We start from the raw sequence: 18,573 nt of genomic DNA, 5'->3' as shown, positions 1-18,573 counted from the left end.
ATGACTCCCTACCCATAAAAGCTGAGGGAACAGGACACTTCCTACCTGTCCTTTCTTCTTTTTTTTTTCCCATCTCTATTTTATTGATGCTACAGAGTTTGATCAGAACAGCAGAAAGGGGCTATGTCAATTTGCTATGCATCTTTTGGTCAAGCATCCACTGTGAAATTGTTCTATAAAATGTACTTTTTCAGAGGGAACTCGCTCCTAATTTCTTTCCTGGTTGGCTCTACCTTGCAGCTGAAGTGGGTTAAGCAACACCTCTTTATCACCTGTATCCTTTCCTTCCATCCCAGAGAAATGGGTGTACCTTTCTGAGAGATGCAATCTCTTCAAGGCAGGTAGGGAGGAGAAGATTGGCCTTTGAGTGTTCACAAGTGATGTGGTAGAGATGTTTGGGCAGAGGACTGGCTTGAGCTGGTGAGCCTTGGTGTCTTTGCCAGAGCACCTCCTGCCTTAAGCTCATGAGCAGACCTGTCTGGGACCTTGTGTGAAGGTGCTAGACATTGTTCCTGGCATTCCTGGTGGCAGGTGACTCCTGGACAGGCCGTGCCGTAGATAATGTTGAGCAACCAGGTTTCTGCCTTAATGTACTTGCAGTGAGGGTGGGTACTGAACATTATTCAGGATCCATTATATATTTATCCTTATAGTCCTTTGTGGAAAATGATTTCTGTAAGTACCCTGTTACGGTTATGAAAGCCTAAATAAGCATCAGTCTCAAACCCTTTGACCTGTCTGCACAGAATGGAGATCTGTTTTGAAAAGGACTCCTTTATATCTGTTTTTACTCCATGCCCTTCCATTCATTTGCCTATACAAAGCAATAAAGGGTAAAACCAAAGTAACATAAATTGGTCTGTCTTCCTGAATCCATGTCTCGCTAATGTACCCAGATTAACTCAACTGTAAATTGTCTCCTTTGGATGTCGTGTCTTGCTAAAAGTTTCCTATATGATTCATGATTTGGATTGCTTTTAACAGCTATTGGCTAAGCAATATGGTAAATGTACAAGGTGATGCAATTGGCATTAGTGAGAGGATGCACAGGAGCATGTAATGCAGTCAATACTACATTAACTACTGATGCCCAATTACAGAAACTGGAAGAGTGGCTTTTAGGAGCATTAGGACTTGCAGAAGAGCTGAGATCACCTGCCGCTCCTTGCCTAAAAGCTTCACCCTTTACGCGCTGGGATCAAAGCAAACATTTAGTTGCTATTTTGTCATGTATAACAACTAAGGTATTCCCACCCCCCCCTTTTTTTTTTCCAAAAAGTGTCACACTGATGCTTTTAGCACATGTAAAATCCTATCTCTGTATTTCAAGACTCTACTTCCATCTCCTGGGGCAAGACTTTATTTGAATAAAAACTCTTTAACCACCTCTGCATTTATTGTTTCTCTGAAGCTTACTATTTCAGCCAGTTTTTATTTTAAAGAAATACTAAGTGATATTTAGAGTGTCCTATTTCAGTGTGCCAGAGTGGGCTCCTCATCGCTCCCCCCAGCTTCTTTCCCTTTTCTAATCTGTATGTGATTGTTTGTGACCTCAGCTGGCTCCAAGTCTCCAAAAAGTGTTTTAAAATACAACCAGATACCACATAAAACAGGATATTTGAGTGTGCAACCTTTCTGCAGTCCCCATTCAGATTAAGCACACATTGTTTCCACCACTGCTTTTAAACCCATTTGCAGGAGATGGTGAAGGACCACATTATACTAAAAAACAGTGCATACTTTCAGATTGAGCTGTGTGATCACAGCTTCTAAATCTGTTTTAAAAATAATGAGCAATGTCGCTGTTGCATGGCAAAGCTAGCAACCCACAAAGTTCCTCTGGACTTGGAGCGAGATGGGAAATTAAGCAGCTCTAAGAACATTGAAATATTTTAATATAAAAGACAGCTGGCAGGTGGCTTATTGCTCTTGTTGCAGCATTTGTCTTTACTTCCAGCTATGATACTTGGCATATCACTGCTGCTTTTAATCCTCAAAGCATTTTGCAGCAGTGAGGACTTTATGCTCCCCAAGTGATCATCCCCCGGAACTCCGGCCTGGATATCTGGGGGATATGCCTGACCCCCATGAGGCATGGGTGGACTTTTGTGTTTTAGCTGTCCCTGGTTTGTTCCTCTCTGCTGGGCCTGGGTCCCACCTTGCCTGCTGTCCCATGCTGGGGAGGAGGTCAGACCTCTGCAGAAGAAGGGAGAAACAACTCCTGGATCCTCCAGGGAAGGACAGAGTGCTATTGAAGCAATTGCTCTCCTTAGCTGTTTCGGGGGCTGTTTTATTGATCCCCTCTCAATTGGCAATTTTACTTTTGGGGGTTTTTTAATCTCAGAGGTCCGGTCCGAGCAATTGCAAATTGTTGAGGGAAAGCCTTTGCTGTCTTCTTGCCATAATTATGAGCATTGGTCACATTCCCCTCCTGCTCCTGCCGTGGCTGTGAGCAAGGGGCTCATCCCCCTCTTCCATTTTCTGGGGGCAGCAGAAATAAACGGGGTAAGGCTGTGCTGTGAAACATCCTGATGGTCTACAGGCATTTCCTCAGTGACCTTTTTTTTGGTAGATGGTGCCTTAAGCTCTCAGGCAGAGTTGTGTTGGTTGTCGGTGTGTTTGCTGCGAACCCCCCGGAGCTCTGCCCCATAACCGGGCTGCTCCGGGCTGCTGGCTGCGGCCGGGGGCAGAGGAGGAGCCTGTTATTTTTAAGCCCGACTGTTGCTTTCAGGTGCCGATCGATGCTCTTTTGAACGTCTGGGGGAGGAGAGCAGAAGGTGACCTGCTGGTTTTCCCCTTGCACTAATGTGTTTAAAAGGTGGCACCAGCAGCGGGGGCGTGCGGGAACTCGGCTGAGCTGTGCCTTCAGCGCGCCTGAAACGCAGACGAGTATCCTGAGCTTGATGCACTTTCCAAGCTGTACAAACAATGTTTGAAAAGTCTGAAGTACCCAGCAGGGCGAGTCAAAACGTCCTTGAGCAACTTTGTATTTAGACAGTGTTTTCTCTTTGCCTTTGATCAGGAGGGAACAGATGTGCCTCCTCTCATGAGTGTGTTTGTGCGCACCCCCTATGTAGGCGCGTTCCCTGTCCTTGTGCAGGGCTGCAGTATTTAGGGTATGCTGCTATTCCTCTTTGTTCTTCCTTATTACTGTTGTTGTGTTGCCTTTTTTTTTTGTTTTGTTTGCTTTTTTGTTGTTTTTGTTTTTCCAGGGAATCTAAGTTGGAATTTAAAGAGGTCGGACTAAACAAGGTTTTAACTTACTCTTGCTCATTTCCTTATCTCTCTTTAACTTGGATAGAGTGGAAAGAGAATATGTATATAGTAATGCTCCCTTTAAAAAAAAAAAAAGTATGCATATATGTAATCGATTTCTTGACTAGTTTTTTGGGGGGGCAGGTTTTGAGCATTTGGTCTAAGTGGGCTGCTCAGTGAAATTTGTACATTCATAAAATAGCTGATTGAAAAGCAATATTTCAGATAAATACAAGCCAGCGATCTATCAGCAGTTGTAATAAAAGCTGGGCTTCAGGCTGTGATTTTATTTTGAAATAATAAGAATTGCTTTATTCTTTTTACTTGAGTTACCATGGTAATTCTGTCGTGTAGCAGTGTTATATTGATTTAGAAAGTGGACAGTAATATTTCTTTTGTGTTATTCTGTTTCTAGGGGTTGATTTCTAATTTCCACTTGGAGATTACTTTTATAAATTTCTTAAGTCCTTCCACTTTTTTCTCTAGCAGTGTAATTTTCCTCTCACACATTGCTATTTTCTGAGCTTATTGGTTTGCTCTTATTTTAAATTAAACTTGCTGGTTTCAAATATTGAAATGACATCTTTGTCTGTGTCTGTACTTTGGTTTAGCAAAATATTACAGTCTGCTGTTTTATGCTTAATAATTTAAGGGAAGCTTTATGTCTGCCATCAGTGGTTGTTGGTAACTCATGACTAAACCAACACAGAGCTCAAACCTCTGACATTTTAATACCATGTAATGGTGCTTCCACCCTGCACACTGTTTGCATTTTTCTTTAATCTGCTTTGTGTGTATCCTGAAAAGAATGCCAATTAATTTCTGAAGAGATCAGGAGGAGCTTTTGGGTGGAGCTGGGTCTTGGCCACTTTAGGTCTCTATCACTCTTGAAAGAACCACTGGTTTTAGCTATGGCACAGGTACCATTCCTGGCTACCCGTATTTCTCTTGCAATTAAGAAGCTTCAAGTTTTCTAGAGGCAGAGTTTTGACTTCCAGAAGTGCTTGTACACACTCAGTGACAGGGAAAAAAGTAACAAACTGCTTTAGCTCTGTACGGGATTGTTATATAGGATTTTCCCAACCATTCTGGTTCTGTGCTACCTTAGCTATGGAGCACTGCTCTCAGATTGCTGCTGCTTTAAGAAATTACAGTCTGTAACGGTCTGTGGCTGTTCCTTGTGGCATCTCTGTCTGTTTTTGTGAATGAGAAACAATGGTTCTATCCTGAACCTGGGAGAGGAAGGGAAATGAACCTCAAGCATCGCTGTCTTCAGAAGCAGTGTTTTAGATCCTGAAACCAAAGCCATGAATTCTGCTTTCCAACAGGAGTCATTCAGAGCTTTTAGTACAGAGGATGGAATACCTACTTTGTGAGCACTAAGGACAGATTTCCTGGTGGTATAAAACCACCACTGGTAGGTTTTGTGGTGCAGGTAACTGGTTGGGAGTGGGATTGAAGCCGTGTGCTGTTGCCCCTTGGTGTCATTCCTGTATGAAGCTCACAGCAGTAAGAAAAGGAGCCCAGGAACCCCAGCTGATCTCTTTGAGGATCACTGGAGCATCTACAAGCAGGAATTACCACCAGCTGGAAAGGGCAGGAGAGGAGGAAAAGGGTGGCTTGGACAGATGGTGGTTGACCTCAAAAGGTGTGAAATAGCTGGTAAAAGGCAAATGCAATCCTGGAATGAATTGAACAAGAAATTGCTAATAATGGTTCCTGTTAATAATGCTGGAGAGAGGCACTGGTAGACCTTGTCTGTTATGGGTTACTTGTAGATCCCTCAAGCTAAGGAACAGTAAATCCACATGGAAGTAGGGGCAGAGAGGATGCTCATGAAGAGCAATCTGTGCTTCAGCTCATCTGCCTTAGCAAAATGAAGGCTGACTGGTCTGAACAAGCACTCTGGAGTAGAAACACCAGGGACGAAGGAAAAGTGGACTTTTTACCCCATTAGAAAACGTAGTTGGAAATGGCTAAGAATGTTTCTAGGCTAGCAATTTAAAAGCTGCTGGGCTTGTGGTCTCTTAGATCTGCTTTTCTCAGTGGGTAGTGGAGGCATGAAGCTGACTTGCTTGGGTTAGAGAAAGGGATGGTGCAATAGCCTCTGGCTGCCGGAGCTGGGACTCACTAGTCCTTCTCATCAGTCCATGTTGAGGCATTTATGTCACAGCCTGTGAAGCTCTGTCAATGTTTCCATAAAACCCCTGTATTTTCATGAACATTCATTTATGGCGAAAGTCTGCACGTAAGATCCTGCCTGAGGTTACCTTTTTCTTCCCTATTAAAATTTTATAAACCTGTCACTTGGCTGGGAATTTTAGTTTTCTGTGGAAGTGAAATAGAAGGGGGGCCCTGATGGGGAAGCATGGAGGTTATAGTGTCATTTTCTTCCTCAGTGCTCCCTTTAAAAATAAATAAATAAGTAAGTAAAAAGGCACAAGCTACAATCTTACGGGTGAACTCCTTGATGAGAATGGCAAAAGCCATGTCTGCAGGTTCTGAACTTCTTTTCAGTGATGTGATTTGGTTTGATCTGAGTGTGAAAACGCATAAGCAGCTGCTGCTCCCAGAAGTCTCCCCTAGCTTTTCTGTGTGCAGGTGTTGCCTGTGCTGCTCAGCTTGAGAGCAGTGATCCACAAACTTTAAACCCTTCAAATGGGTCCTGACCTGTGAGGCTGTAATGGCCCTCGGAGCCTTTACGGCCCATCAGATGATGTCTGTTACACATTAGTCTGTAATAGCTCCAGAATAAATAACTTTTTTTTTTTTTTTTAATCAGTAATTATATCTCTCCACAATGGAGTGCAGTGGCTCCTCATGCTCAAGCAGAGTTTTCAAGTAATGCAACAAGAGACTGTTTAATGTCTCTGACAGTCTCGGTGCTGAGCACAGGTCCTCTGTTTTCTTCCTTCAGCATTTTCTTTCTCGTTCCTTACTCGTTCCTTACATATTGCAGCAAATCCATGCTGCCAGGAGCTGGCATCTCACTCCAGATTCTCTGTGATGTGGTAAACAAATACCTCATATTATGGGTCTTCTCAAAATAATGATCTTGTCTTTCCCCATCATGGTTGCTTTTCAGGAAGAGCTGATAATTTGCAATCTTCTTAGTAGGGCTCTATGCTCAAGAGACTAAGCTTGCAATGGTGGGAAAAAGGACCAGATGATTTAATGGACTTTTTTTTATAATCATTGCATTCTGTATCTGATCTTTTTGTGGGATACAGTGCTGCCTGCATCCTAAGTTGGGATTTGGGTTCACTACCCCCTACCTAAAATGTATTTTCTTTCCCTACGGTTCGTTCAATTATAACTCTAGGATATATCTTCTGGGACTGAGTAATTGGCTAGGTCAGAAGTAATCTTTATTTTCACTAGAGAGATGTTTACAAACTGATGCTGTAGTATCTCTTTAAAACCCACTGAGAATCTGATTAAAGGCCTGAGGATCTTCTGCAAAGATTGCCTGCTCCCAGTTGACTTGAAAGGGTCAGCATGCTGTCACAGTTTCGACGACTAAGAATTAACTTAAGGCTGATTCAAATGCTACTCTCTGTGTACAGCATTGATTGGACTGCTTTCAGATGGCAAGAGGTAACTTTATCCTGCAGCATGTGTGAACTCCATTTAGTTAAATAGGGAAGCTGAATGAATATGCTTGCTTGTGGCAAGGGAGCTCAAAGGTGAACACGCTCTACCCCTTCTGCCCTGAATTAAGTACTTTGGGGAGGATGGGAGAGAAACATAATTCTTGTGGTAGCATGCTTGGGATACTGACTGCTGCAGCTGTTCTTCCTCAAGTGCAGCTCCTAAGTATCACAAAATCTTTCCTTCCCTTCCTCTATGCACAGTCTACCCCGTGGGCTTGACTGTAATGAGGTGGGATTGCTTGTAGTGGAAATGGCAGCAGAGTGCTCTTTTGAATGGGAAAATGAACCCCAGACCAAATAAAATTAGCTTGGTGCAGCATTATCACTGCTCCTTTTTTCAGGGATTGAAGATTTTTAACCTGGTTTCTTGTGAGCATCAGTGTTCAAAGGCATCATGAATTAATGTGGGAATGACATTAAGGGTGCTGACTCACACAAGGCTGTGGGGTTTGTGGTGTCACACTTGCAGTTGCTAGCATTGGAGTAGCTTTTAAAAACTTCCTGCTGAATGAAGCTGCCTCACACAGAGATGGGCTCAGTGGGGAGCAATGCCAGGCTGCAGACTGGTGTATTCCTGCTCCGTCAGGGTCTGGACCAAAGCAGGCACTGCTGCTGCTCCTGCTGCAGCCGAGGCTGTCATGTGGACGTTCTGCTGAGCACCTTGTGGAAAGAAAACAGGCTGGGCTGAGGTGTGGTGCTCCTGACCTCCTGTCAGCCTGCTCACCAAGCCAGTGGCTCCTCAAAATGATGGAACATCCAGGGAAGGTGCATCCAAACTTCAGCCAGGACACAGGGGCCAGCTAGTGTAAGTCAGCCATCATCCTGCTGAAGATGGGGATTCCTGATTTCCTGCCTCTTGTCATGTCTGGTTTGCTGAAGACCATCCTGGTGACAGTCACAGGTCTGAGACCCTTCTTGGGGTTTGATAGAGGCATCAGTGCTGTTCCCAGCTGAGCAATCCCAAGAGTTTAGTGCATGTGTGTTAAAGAAATCACATTTCCCTGAGCAATTTCTTAGGGATTCTTCTGGGTTGTTTTGGGGTGAGTGCAATGTGGCTGTAAGCCAGTATCGCAGGCTAAACTAAAAACTTGGTGTTTCTTGGTTTTTTTTTTTTTTTTCTTTTTTTGTCTTGCAACTGTTGTAACAAATCCAGGAAGAGGAGATGCTGGAAATGCTGACAGGCTCTGAGTTAGAGCAAGCAGAGAGGCCATGCTGCAGTAATGTACTGCTCAGCTTTAATTGTGCCCAGTGCAATTTCTGTGTTCCCCATGGGCACTTGGCCACGCTCGCATCCAGAGCTGCAATTTGCCAGTGGTCACTCTCAGAAGAAAAATATGTGTTGGCAGGATCCTCAGTGAGCTGATGGCAACCGCTGCGCCAGCCAAGGTGGAGGAAAGAGAATGATTTTGATGTCTCCTGAAGGTGACCAGCTATGAAGTCAGACAGTTTCCATCTGCAAGACTTGAAAAATGACACCAGAGATTGGCAGTCATGTCCTCACTTCACATGCGCTCCCAGGCTGGAGGGGCCGCTGCCTTGTGGTCACAGCTGTAGTTTGGTTGTGGCATGTTTCACTGTACACAACTGAATCCATTTTCTGTACAGCAAACAAAGTTCTGATTGCCTCTTGAGACAAATATTTTCAACGTCTTTTGCCACTGTAAAGTTACTACCAAATTAAACACTGCACTAAGGAGCTGTGGACATGCTGCAGTAGCCCCCGTGCTGCACTTGATTGATACTCAGTGCTTGCTGCTGCTTCCTTTCATCCTTTTTTCTGCTCAGGTTGGTTGGCTCCTTCCTCATCACTGCATAAGATCCAAGGGTCTTCGTCTCAAATGATGACTTGTTTCCCACCCTACTCCCACCCCAACCAGGTAGATAAAAATTTGAGCTTGCCACATCCTGAACTGTACTTTCGGTTTCTCAGCTGTTCTCATTCAGCTTGTGGGCTTACAGCGCTGACTCTCCATAGAATGCTCCTTCATGATGCTTAATCAAAGAAAGCAAACATTTATTTCTTGGTCTCGGCTCAAGTTTCTATCAGATCCGCAGAACAAGTCAGTTGTGAAGATGATTACTCTGTCCCTTCTACAAGGGAGGGTCATGAGAGTTGTTACAGTACCAGCTGTGAACAGTGTGACAAGTCTCATTCTGTTTCAATTAAATGAATACACTTGAAATGGTATTAACCTAGTTAAAATTTTGCTTATCAAAGCAAGATCTGTAAAGCAAGCCAGGTAAGTGCCTATTACTGTTTGAAGTTGTATGAGAATGCAGGAGGAGGAGTTGATTTTGAACTTTCCTCACGCTGCATATCATGATCAAGCGCTTGAGGCAACTTTAACATCTGAATGATTTCGTCATTAAAGGAGTAGTGTTGATAGCAGGGCTGTGTTTACTCAGCATTTCCCTGCCAGCTCTCAGAGCACTCCTTCTACTTAAGTGTTTACCCTTGAGTTCAGGAGAGATGCCTACCCACTGAAGGAAATGTTTTGCGCGTCCTGTGGATGCTGAATAGCAGGATTTTCATGAAATAAATGCTGAAAATGCTTTCTGTTTACTGGAAGAAATCACTAAGACATCATGTAGGAAGAAAAACCCAACAGGACTTGATCCTGCTTGTGTTTTTATTTTCTTGGTGCTTTGCTGTGTAGGTCAGTGTATGCCTGGAGAAGAGTAAGAAATAGCCTCCAAGTTAGAATGTTTGAATTAGGCATCAAGGAGAAGTTTGAGAAGTGCAATGAGAGTACAGTAACTTTCACAAAATAGCAGCATTTTGGTAATCCTTGGTGGAATGAAATTCTGGATTCCAGATCTCAGGTGTGAATGCTACATGTTGAAATGCAAAAAAACCATATAAGTTCATGTGGTTCTTTCTGCAGTGCCAGACCCAAGGGCAGATCAGCATGGATGCTGGCTGTCAGTCTGTTTCCAGTTGCTTTGGGAGTAAGATTTTGTGTTCTACTGCATCAAATGCTAATCCGGCTGTGGTTTTTGTATCACTTACGCAATTTAATATGACATCCTCACCTCTCCCCTTGCTTGATTTACTCTGCAATATACAATGTATTATGATAAGGTGCTTTTCCACTAAAATAGGGAAAACCAATTTGGGAACAATGCACAAACCAAATAAGGCACATGCTGATATTTTTAAAATATTAGCAAAGAGATATGCAACAAAGCACATTTCCAGTATCTTTGGAAATGTAGAAGTAAACTGGATCTCTGTGTTTTGGAGGAGGTAAGTGCAGTCACCAAGGAGAAAGGCATGCATGCATGAGTTTAAACCAGGCATGCTGGGGGTTTTGTGGGTTTCTGGTATTACTGGCTCCAAGTCAGAAGAACTGATGCAGGGGGGATGTGGAACCTGCCATTTTTAGAATATACACAGAAGAATATTTCTAACTACTTAAGTAAGGGTTTGCCAACATTTGGTCTCTATTTGACATGATGACTGATCAACTCATATTAAGTCTTCTCAGGAGTCTCATGGGGTTTGGCTGGTTTTGCTCAGGGTGCCTCACAGGAGCCAGATCCAGTGAGAGAACTGGCAGGTGGTGAGTGTAGCATTTCTCCTCTTTGTGCCACAGTCCGTGCAGAGGGCTCAAAAGGGTGGTTTCGTGTCCGGTTCTGCTGAGGGGTAGCAGAGTTCTTGCAAGCTCTCAGTGCCTCCAGCCTTGTGGCTGTCCTGTGGGAAGCAGTGCGGAGGGAGCTGGTGGTGCTGCTGGCACGGGGCTGGAGTCAGAAGCCAGCCCCTGTTTCAAGCTGCAGACAGCTGCAGACACTCCACGGGCAGCCCCCAGCCAGGGCCAGGGTGTCCCATACCCTCACCAGCTCTACCTCCAGCCTGGCTGGAGGCTGTGTCTTGCTCCTGCCTGACAGTGCATGGCTGAAGGGGATGGTTTGGTGTGTGGAACAAAGGGAGGAAGTGCAGAGACCTTCCCCAGAGCTGTGTCTAAGCCTGTTTGTCCCTGTGCTGGCTGTGGTGCAAACCTGGAGGTGCAGCCATTTGCCTTCTGCATCTGAGGAACTCTTTCTGCTTTATACCTTCATCTTCACAGCTTTGCTCAGACATCTGAATGGCTCTGTACTCATCCTGCCTCTTCAAAAGATAGAAATCTTCATTTCTCCCTCCATTTCTGAAAAGCTGAGATTCTTGAGTCCTTGAATCATTTCACTTGCCCTCTGCTATGCTGCCTTTGCTGCATCCCTTTTATATAATCACCACAGCTCACAGTATTCTGTAATACAGCCCCAGTCCTCTTCTAATAGACTGCTATGATGTCCATGACTTACATCCCTGAATTTTCATTACTGCTACAAAGACTTTTATACACTTTAAAAGGGAACAGATGGATTCTTCCCTATTTTGGAAGAGATCATTCGTGCCTGTCCACCTTCTCAAGTTCACCTATTTTCATTACTTTAACTTAAAATGATTTGTGGAGCCTTCTGAGCTCTCAAAATTAAACTGGAGCCTGAATAAAATTTGAACCTAGATTTCCCTCATCTAACCTAAAGTAGATGATAGCTTCAAGGGAGGACCTAGAGAATAGTTCATTTTGGTTATAGTTCAAAACAGTAGTCAGTCTGTTCTTTCCCACTGAGCTCTTTCAGAGTTGTTCCAAGGGAGCTCACAAAAAGCCCTTCTGAGATTGAAGTGGGAACAAAGTGCTAATTGTTAAATTATCTTTTATCCCCCCAAAACCTAAGGAAAATCATCTGAAGGATGTTAGTTGCATACAGAGTATTTCTGTCTCCATCCAGTGCTAAGTAGTCTGTTTTAGAAAACCTTTGTTTTGTTCTTTGCAGCTCTCAATAGGCCTTTGCTCTCAAACAATATGGACTCTAGCAGGTGGCATTTTTGGCAAATGACCTCTTCTCAATACCAGGACGTTCAGATGTTGGCCTTTCTCATCTTTTTCAGAACTGTTAAAATAGGAGGTGAAGGGCAAACGCGCTGCTAATAGGGTGAAGATGCGCTAAGATCTTGGACTGGAAGAAAATCAGAATATTGGTTTCCAAGGAATTGGGTTGCTGGTGAGGAGCGTGGTGTGATAGCTGGGTGTAGGGGCTGGCAGCACTTCCCTCTCGAGACAAATGATGCAAACTTACAAGAGCAGGTCCTGTGCCGTGGCAGAGGTTAATTATACGAGTGGTTCTGCGACTTGCGGCTTTTCCTTCTGCGCTCCGCTCGCATTTGCCTTTCTGACGTGAACCGCAGTAATGTGCACAATTCATGTGTCTCTGTCTGATTTTGGTTAATTGTAGTAGTAATTACTAATTTCCAACCCTTGACCTGCTTTTTTAATCGCGTTTTTTAAACGATCTTTTGGAATTTGGTGTTTGGTTTTTAATTTAGATAAATTATGCTAAAATGTTCTTGAGAGAGCTGCACACTGAGGTCAAAAGCTTTATCTGCACCGTGCCCATTTTCTCTAACCTATTTTAATAATCACAGCTGCTTTCTTTAATGGCTAGCTTTTGTTGAACTGTGCTAAATCTGTCCTGTTTAGACCAGGCTGCTGAGGAAGCAGTAAAACAGAGTGCTGTGGAGTGGCCCTGAGGCTTCGTGGGTTGGGGGTTCTAGGGCTGGGTTTCCCTTTTCCTCCCTCTGAGCCCCCAGCTCCTACAACCTGAAGCCTTTGCTCCCCTTTTCCCCATAGCTAAGAGGGAAATGCCCTCTGCTGCCACTGTCCCTGGGCTGTGGGGCAGCTGTCTGCGATGACTGGCCACATCCACCTGCCCTCTGGACACTGCCAGGGGAGGTGGCCCTTCATCCCACAGGTGAGTGATGGCCATCATGAACAGCAAGGGCTGGTTGTCAGCCGCCTCATTGGAGAGGTCTCTGAGCTTTCAGGAAGGCCATGTTTTTATCCTCTGCTCTGCCCAGGCATAGAAGCGGGTGTGTGTATCTACAGGTGTGCTCAGGCTGTTTTTAGGTGAATTGTACGAGGTTTCATGCAGAATGGTTGTCCCACCTTTCTCCTGTCCCCTCCTTACGCTTCGGATGGGGAAAGTTTAACCCAGTGCGACGCTTTCAAACTTGGAAACAGGTATTAAAGAGCAATTAGCTGGCCAGCCTCCCTGGATAAAACAGAGAAACCTTGCCAAAGATCTTCTTGTCTTTAAACAATCGTACAAATCTCTTGTCAAATATAGAAGTAATTGCCTTCACCCCCTTTCTTTCTGCTCTCTCCTCAACCACTTTCAGGCCTGCATCTGGTTTAATATAATGGGTGTTTGCATGAATGGCTTAGTTAGCCAGAATGGTAATAAAACACTTTAAATTTATTGTGACATTTGGATTTAATTAAAAAGTACACACTTAGAAAAGTAAAACATAATGTGTAGAAGGAGTCAGGAAGGTTTTTCTCCTTTTCTTCCAAAAAGCTAATTAGAGTTGTTTTTTAAATTGTTTATGTGCTGCTAATCATTGTAATAAATCATTTATACTGAGAAAGACACACTCTAATGTGCTTGTGTAACTGTTTATGCTCTCAAGTTTCTATCATGAACAAATTGATCTGGAAGTGAATTTATTAACCACTGGGGAAGAAATCATTAGTGCCTTCTCTAAATATTCCCCAGGTACACTTTTATTATAGTAGTTTACTGTTTTAACTAAAAGTAACATTACAGGGCCTTGGTTTAATTATGATGCAAATTGACTTTCCATCATTTAGAAGGAGGGAAAACTGCCTTTTTGCTGGTAAGATACATCTATGTTGTATCTGCCAGAGCACCAGTTTACAAAGGGTTTTTTTCAGAAAAAAAAAGTTGTAAACTGGTGTGGGGACTTTATGGAAGTTTTAAAATACTCCAGAAAGTTTAATCTCTTTAATCTACCTGGCCTTTGATAAAGGACCCTAGGATAAGGTAAGTGTAGCCTGTTATGTTAAATCTTTTGCAGCTGGCAGCACATTTACACTTAGAAAGCACTTGGTGGTTTTTTCTCAGTGCTGGAGACCACTTGAAATCTTTTGGAAGTAATCGGCATTGCTGGTTCCCCATTGCCAGCGAAGACACCAATGCAGAGATTTTCACACATCAAATAGTGTCAGAACTGCAGTTACAATCTGAGATTTTTCTGGTTCCCAGTGCTTAGTCCAAACTGGGAGCTGCTGGCATCCCAAGCTCTTCCCAAGGGTTTTTAGGGAGGGCTTGCCCTGTGAGTCTGGAGGTGGTGGCAGAGCCCACAAACCCCGGTGCCCTCGGCTGAGGGACAGCTTCCACACTTGGGGGCATTGCTGAATTGGTTTTCAACACTTGCACTTCCCCCGGTAGTAAATTGCATTTCCCACCCTGCCCAAGAAACCAAATCTGGGCATTGAAAGCTTCAGTTAATGCCAGTAGGTTTTGTGGGTGCTTTTTAAATTTAGCTGCTATTACTTGAGTACTGAATTATTTATTTACAGGCCGTTGGGTGGAAATACCAACAACATGTAGATTTATATAGTTGAATTGGTGGTTAGGCAGTTTTATTTGAAGTCCTCTGGAACTTGATTGGAAGATTTCATTTTCTATGGGGTATTCTTAATTTTAAATACAGCAACAACAAAATATCAAAGAACGCCCCCAACAAACCTACCGAACGACAAAACAAACCAGTGCTCAAGTTTTTGGTAAAGCAAACAATCTGCAGCTCTTTCCAGCAGAGAAAGGAGAGTGAACATGAGTAAAATTGTTCTTCTAGATACATACATTATTTGGAGGTGACTGGAAAAGGATTTGATGGTAGATGTTCATGTTCTCATACATCACAAAGATGACCTGTTGCCTCGGGGAGTTGGGCAGTGCAATGCCTTTGGCCCTTAAAACCTGCATTTTTATTTGTACTGTTTTGGCTTTTTTAAAAATATGATCCTTACCTTCTCGTGTTGAGTTAATGTTGTCTTTTTCTCCTTAGCCCTGGGGAGGCTCACAAGTGGCAAACGTTTGTGTGTCAGTCCTGGCCATGTGTGTGCTGTGCCACCAGCAACCCATGGGGGTGTCTGTGTATGTGGGAAGAATTTATTGGTGTGTCAGTTACAACATGTCACTGAAGTGGCTTTTTATTTCTAGGTTTTCCCCAAGACAAGTTATTTTTTCTTACAAGATGAAGATGTTCATTCTCTATCTCCTTTTTGAAATCTGGTAGCATTATATACACTTTGCTGGCAAAATGGAAATTTTTTTGAGACTTCTAGCTATTCATTTTTCCAGAAACCTACCAATGTGTTCTGCCACATTAGGTTTCTCTAATAATCCATGGGAGGATGTGATCAAGATCTATTACTGCCTCTCAGTGTGGTCGCCACCTAATTTCATGAGCTGTAGTGGCATTTAGCTTTGCTGTTTGCAGGTTTAAATCTGTATTTCAAAAGCCTTGCTGTGCTAACCATGCTTTAGAACTGTAAGGAACCAAAGGACATCATATGTCTTCTAGAAAATGTGGATTTTTTTTTTTCTTTTTTCTCTCCTTTAGATCCTTTTATGGCCATTTTTCAGAGCAAAATACCAGTCCTTTAGTGATTTTGTGTTCTCTGAATCTGACACCTAGAAATGTAAACGTGTCTAACAGAATTCCATTAATTGAGAATAATAAATGTCCCTTTATAAGTGAAGTCTTTATATAGAGGTGACTCCTGCTGGGATTCCTGAAGGCATTTTTTCTTTCAAAGCACAAATATTTCAGCACTTAAAGCAACATTTGATATCCTCTTGCCATTTCTGTGGCCTGAGCCTCTGCATTGCTGTGACTTCTTTTTCCCCTCTCAACACTTTACAAGGTGCACTGCATCCAAACGCGGACTTTTTCTGCAGAATTGTCCCTGAATTAATGGAACTCAAAAATCGCCAATGGCAGTTTTATAAAAAAGTCCCAGAGTTCAGGGATGGCTTGTCCTTTGACAGACAGAGGGAGAGGGAAAGGAACCAGTGCAGCCATGTAAGAAATGCAGTTAATGGAACAAATCTGGTGCCCGTGTGCCCCAGTGGAGCCAACGAGGACAAGTTGTTCTCCACCACCATGGGCTGTGCAAGAACAGCTTTGTGTGCAGGCTGCTCATGCAGCTTTGGGCCTGTGTAAAAGTGTAAAAAGCATCGTGAATAACACAAGTATGTGTCTGCAAGCTACTGAAATAGGTAGCCTTGGAGAACCAGGTCTGTAGGTTTTGAAGCAGAGCTCTGTTGTAATTCCAAACTTTCTTAATAGCCTTGGCACACAGTGGACTGATGAGATTTAATACCTGCCCTTTAAGCTTCATTTTGTCTCCTTCCTGGTTAAAAATTCCTTGCAGCTGGGCATGAAATTACTCAGGTTGCCCCTTCTACTTGGAAGGCTTTTAAGATGTTGGCATCCCAAACAAAGGGACAGTGGCTCTTGTGTGACATGGCAGGAGCCTTTCATGGGTGGGTGAGGGTGGACCTGGATTGCAGAAGTGCTGGTGGAAATTGCCACTTCACGGTTTAGGATAAAAATGAGGCAATCTGTGTTCATGATGAGTAAAAGTGAGTAATAGTTTTAATATATTAAGGCTGTGGAAGAGGCAAGGACATAAGTTTGCTCTGATATTGTCATGCAGAATGGGAGGAAGTGGTGCCATGGTTTAACTCTTCACTGGCCTCTGAGGAGAGGAATGTGTAGGTCCCACTGCTTGTTCAAATCTTACCAGGGTGATATGTAGTGCTGCAGTGGATTGGCAGAGGGAAAGCCACCAAACAGAGCTGTGATGAAGCCATCCATGGACTGCATATCAAAGACTGATCATTCTCTGGTGTTTATAATGCAGAACATCTGTCTTACATGCCAACTTCCAAAATATTTCTATGTCTGCTGATAATGTGATGGTAACTGTGGAATGCAGCTTTACCAATTTTGATGCTGTATAACAAAAACATGATCTCAGGGGTTTATGAGTATGATAATACATTAACATAAAAGTACAACTATTTCCTGAAAAAACAGGCATTCCTCCCACCACAACAGAAGAGAGAGAAAAGATATTGCCAGTGGAGGCTTGCATATTGTACTGCAAGTGTATATTGACACTAGAAACTGAAGAAATGGGAAATTAGATATGTCTGGGGAGTAGCTGCTAATCTAAGTGTCAGGTTTGATACGGGCAGACTCTGTGGAACCAGTAGCTCAAATCTCCAGAGGGCTGGCGGAGCCCTTGACCTTCGCAGCAGCAATGAACTGTTGTTATTGCAGAGGGCTGGTCCTGGAGAGAGGGATGGGCAGATCCAGGCATGGAAGTGGTGCCTGTTTTGCATAGATAGAGGATCTCTCAGAGCACTCATTCATTGGAGAGATTTCCCCTGGCTTTCTTGGCTGTTTAAATCGTGCTGCCTGTTGGCTTTACTCCTCTCTGGAGATGGAGGACGCAATTCTCCCTCCAGTTCTATGGTTGTAGTACAGGAGTCTCTAGACAAAATGCATGCAGTGTCAGTGCTGGAATCATAGGGTTTTTTTTAAATCAAGCTTTCTGCTTCCTCAGGCTGTAGAAACAGTTTGTCATGGAGCTCATTAAAATAAAAGTAAATATTTTAGAGTACCTGATTTATGTCATTGGTGATGTCATAGACCAGTGACAAGTTTTTGCTTTCCAGACATCAGAGATCAGCTGTAGGCTTTTGAGCACAACATACATGTCCATCAAAGCTGGCCAGCAGTCCTGCTGACAGACTAGAGAGTGCTTAGTGAGTTCATTTCAGAGCCATCTTATTGGTGGCACCCACAGAGAGGGGCTGAGGGAATTGGGAGATAGAGGAGAAAACAACAGGGAGATGTCACCACTGGGGATTTTTGAGACATCTGAGCCAAACTCCTCTCAGAGGGGAGCAGAGACTCTCACCTGGGAGAGGAATTCCTGGCAGGAACTTCCAGGGGAAAATACCTGTGTCCCAGGCAGCTGTCATCAGGGATGGACAGAGGCATGGTGGGACAGGCAGTGGTCCTGCTTCAGCACTGGGAGGAGGGCTCTGCCCTCCTCTGGTGTGCCTGATGGACCTGCTTGGGAGTGGAGATGGATTTCAGCTGCCCTAGGCTGGGAATGAAGTGAAAATAAGGCTGAACCCACATAAGAAGTGAGAAGTCTCTGGAGAAGTCTGCTGTTTAATTCTCTGAAAGCAGAGTGGCAATTGCACACCCGACAGTTGCTGTCAAATTGCTGCTACAGATAAGCAAAACTGGGATAGATATTTTTACTTGGACTTTAGGGTGCCTGAAATGCAGATATCTATTCTTTTTCACCCAATTCCTATTTGTAAGCAGTTCAGTTTAGGACCCAGATGGATCTTGAGCTTTGGAAATCCTCATTCACACACTTCCATTAGGTATTAGATCTGGAGCAGGTATTGTTTTTCCTTATCAGATTTTTGGTTCAGTGTGAATTAGGAATAAGTACACTGGTGGGCTATGAAGATGAAGCAAAGTAAATTGAGATTTCTGTATGCACATTACCCCTTCAAATACTGTTGGCACTCAGGAGAAGAAAAAAAGACCTCCTAGCACTTGAAGTAACAAATTACTCATCTCACGCTTTTCTGTGGCCGATCGTGGTTTGCTTTAAAGTAACATTCTTTTTTCCTGTGCTTAGATAATTTAGAGGCTCCTCTGAAGAGGTGCTGCATGGAGTGCAGCACAGGTGAGGTGGATTGGAGAAAAGGATTACAG

At 43.5% G+C, this 18,573-nt stretch overlaps 1 protein-coding gene across 9 annotated transcripts in view; it reads left to right on the top strand.

Moving 5' to 3' along the window:
- Positions 1-18,573, top strand: part of LMO1 (LIM domain only 1) — a 62,161-nt gene that overhangs the window by 14,323 nt on the left and 29,265 nt on the right. Inside the window, exon 1 of one of the 9 annotated variants that reach the window (XM_064715045.1) lies at positions 2,993-3,116. The exons of the other annotated variants lie outside the window; for them this stretch is intronic. The gene's annotated coding sequence lies outside the window, so the exon portion shown is untranslated. Of the gene's footprint in view, positions 1-2,992; positions 3,117-18,573 lie in introns of those variants that run through there. 9 annotated transcript variants of the gene reach the window in all.

The sequence above is a fragment of the Zonotrichia leucophrys genome, chromosome 5 (assembly GCF_028769735.1).
Source record: "Zonotrichia leucophrys gambelii isolate GWCS_2022_RI chromosome 5, RI_Zleu_2.0, whole genome shotgun sequence".
Classification (NCBI taxonomy): Eukaryota; Metazoa; Chordata; class Aves; order Passeriformes; family Passerellidae; genus Zonotrichia; species Zonotrichia leucophrys.
The sequence above is the reverse complement of the archived record's forward strand: the minus strand, read 5'-3'. Positions and strand labels throughout refer to the sequence as shown.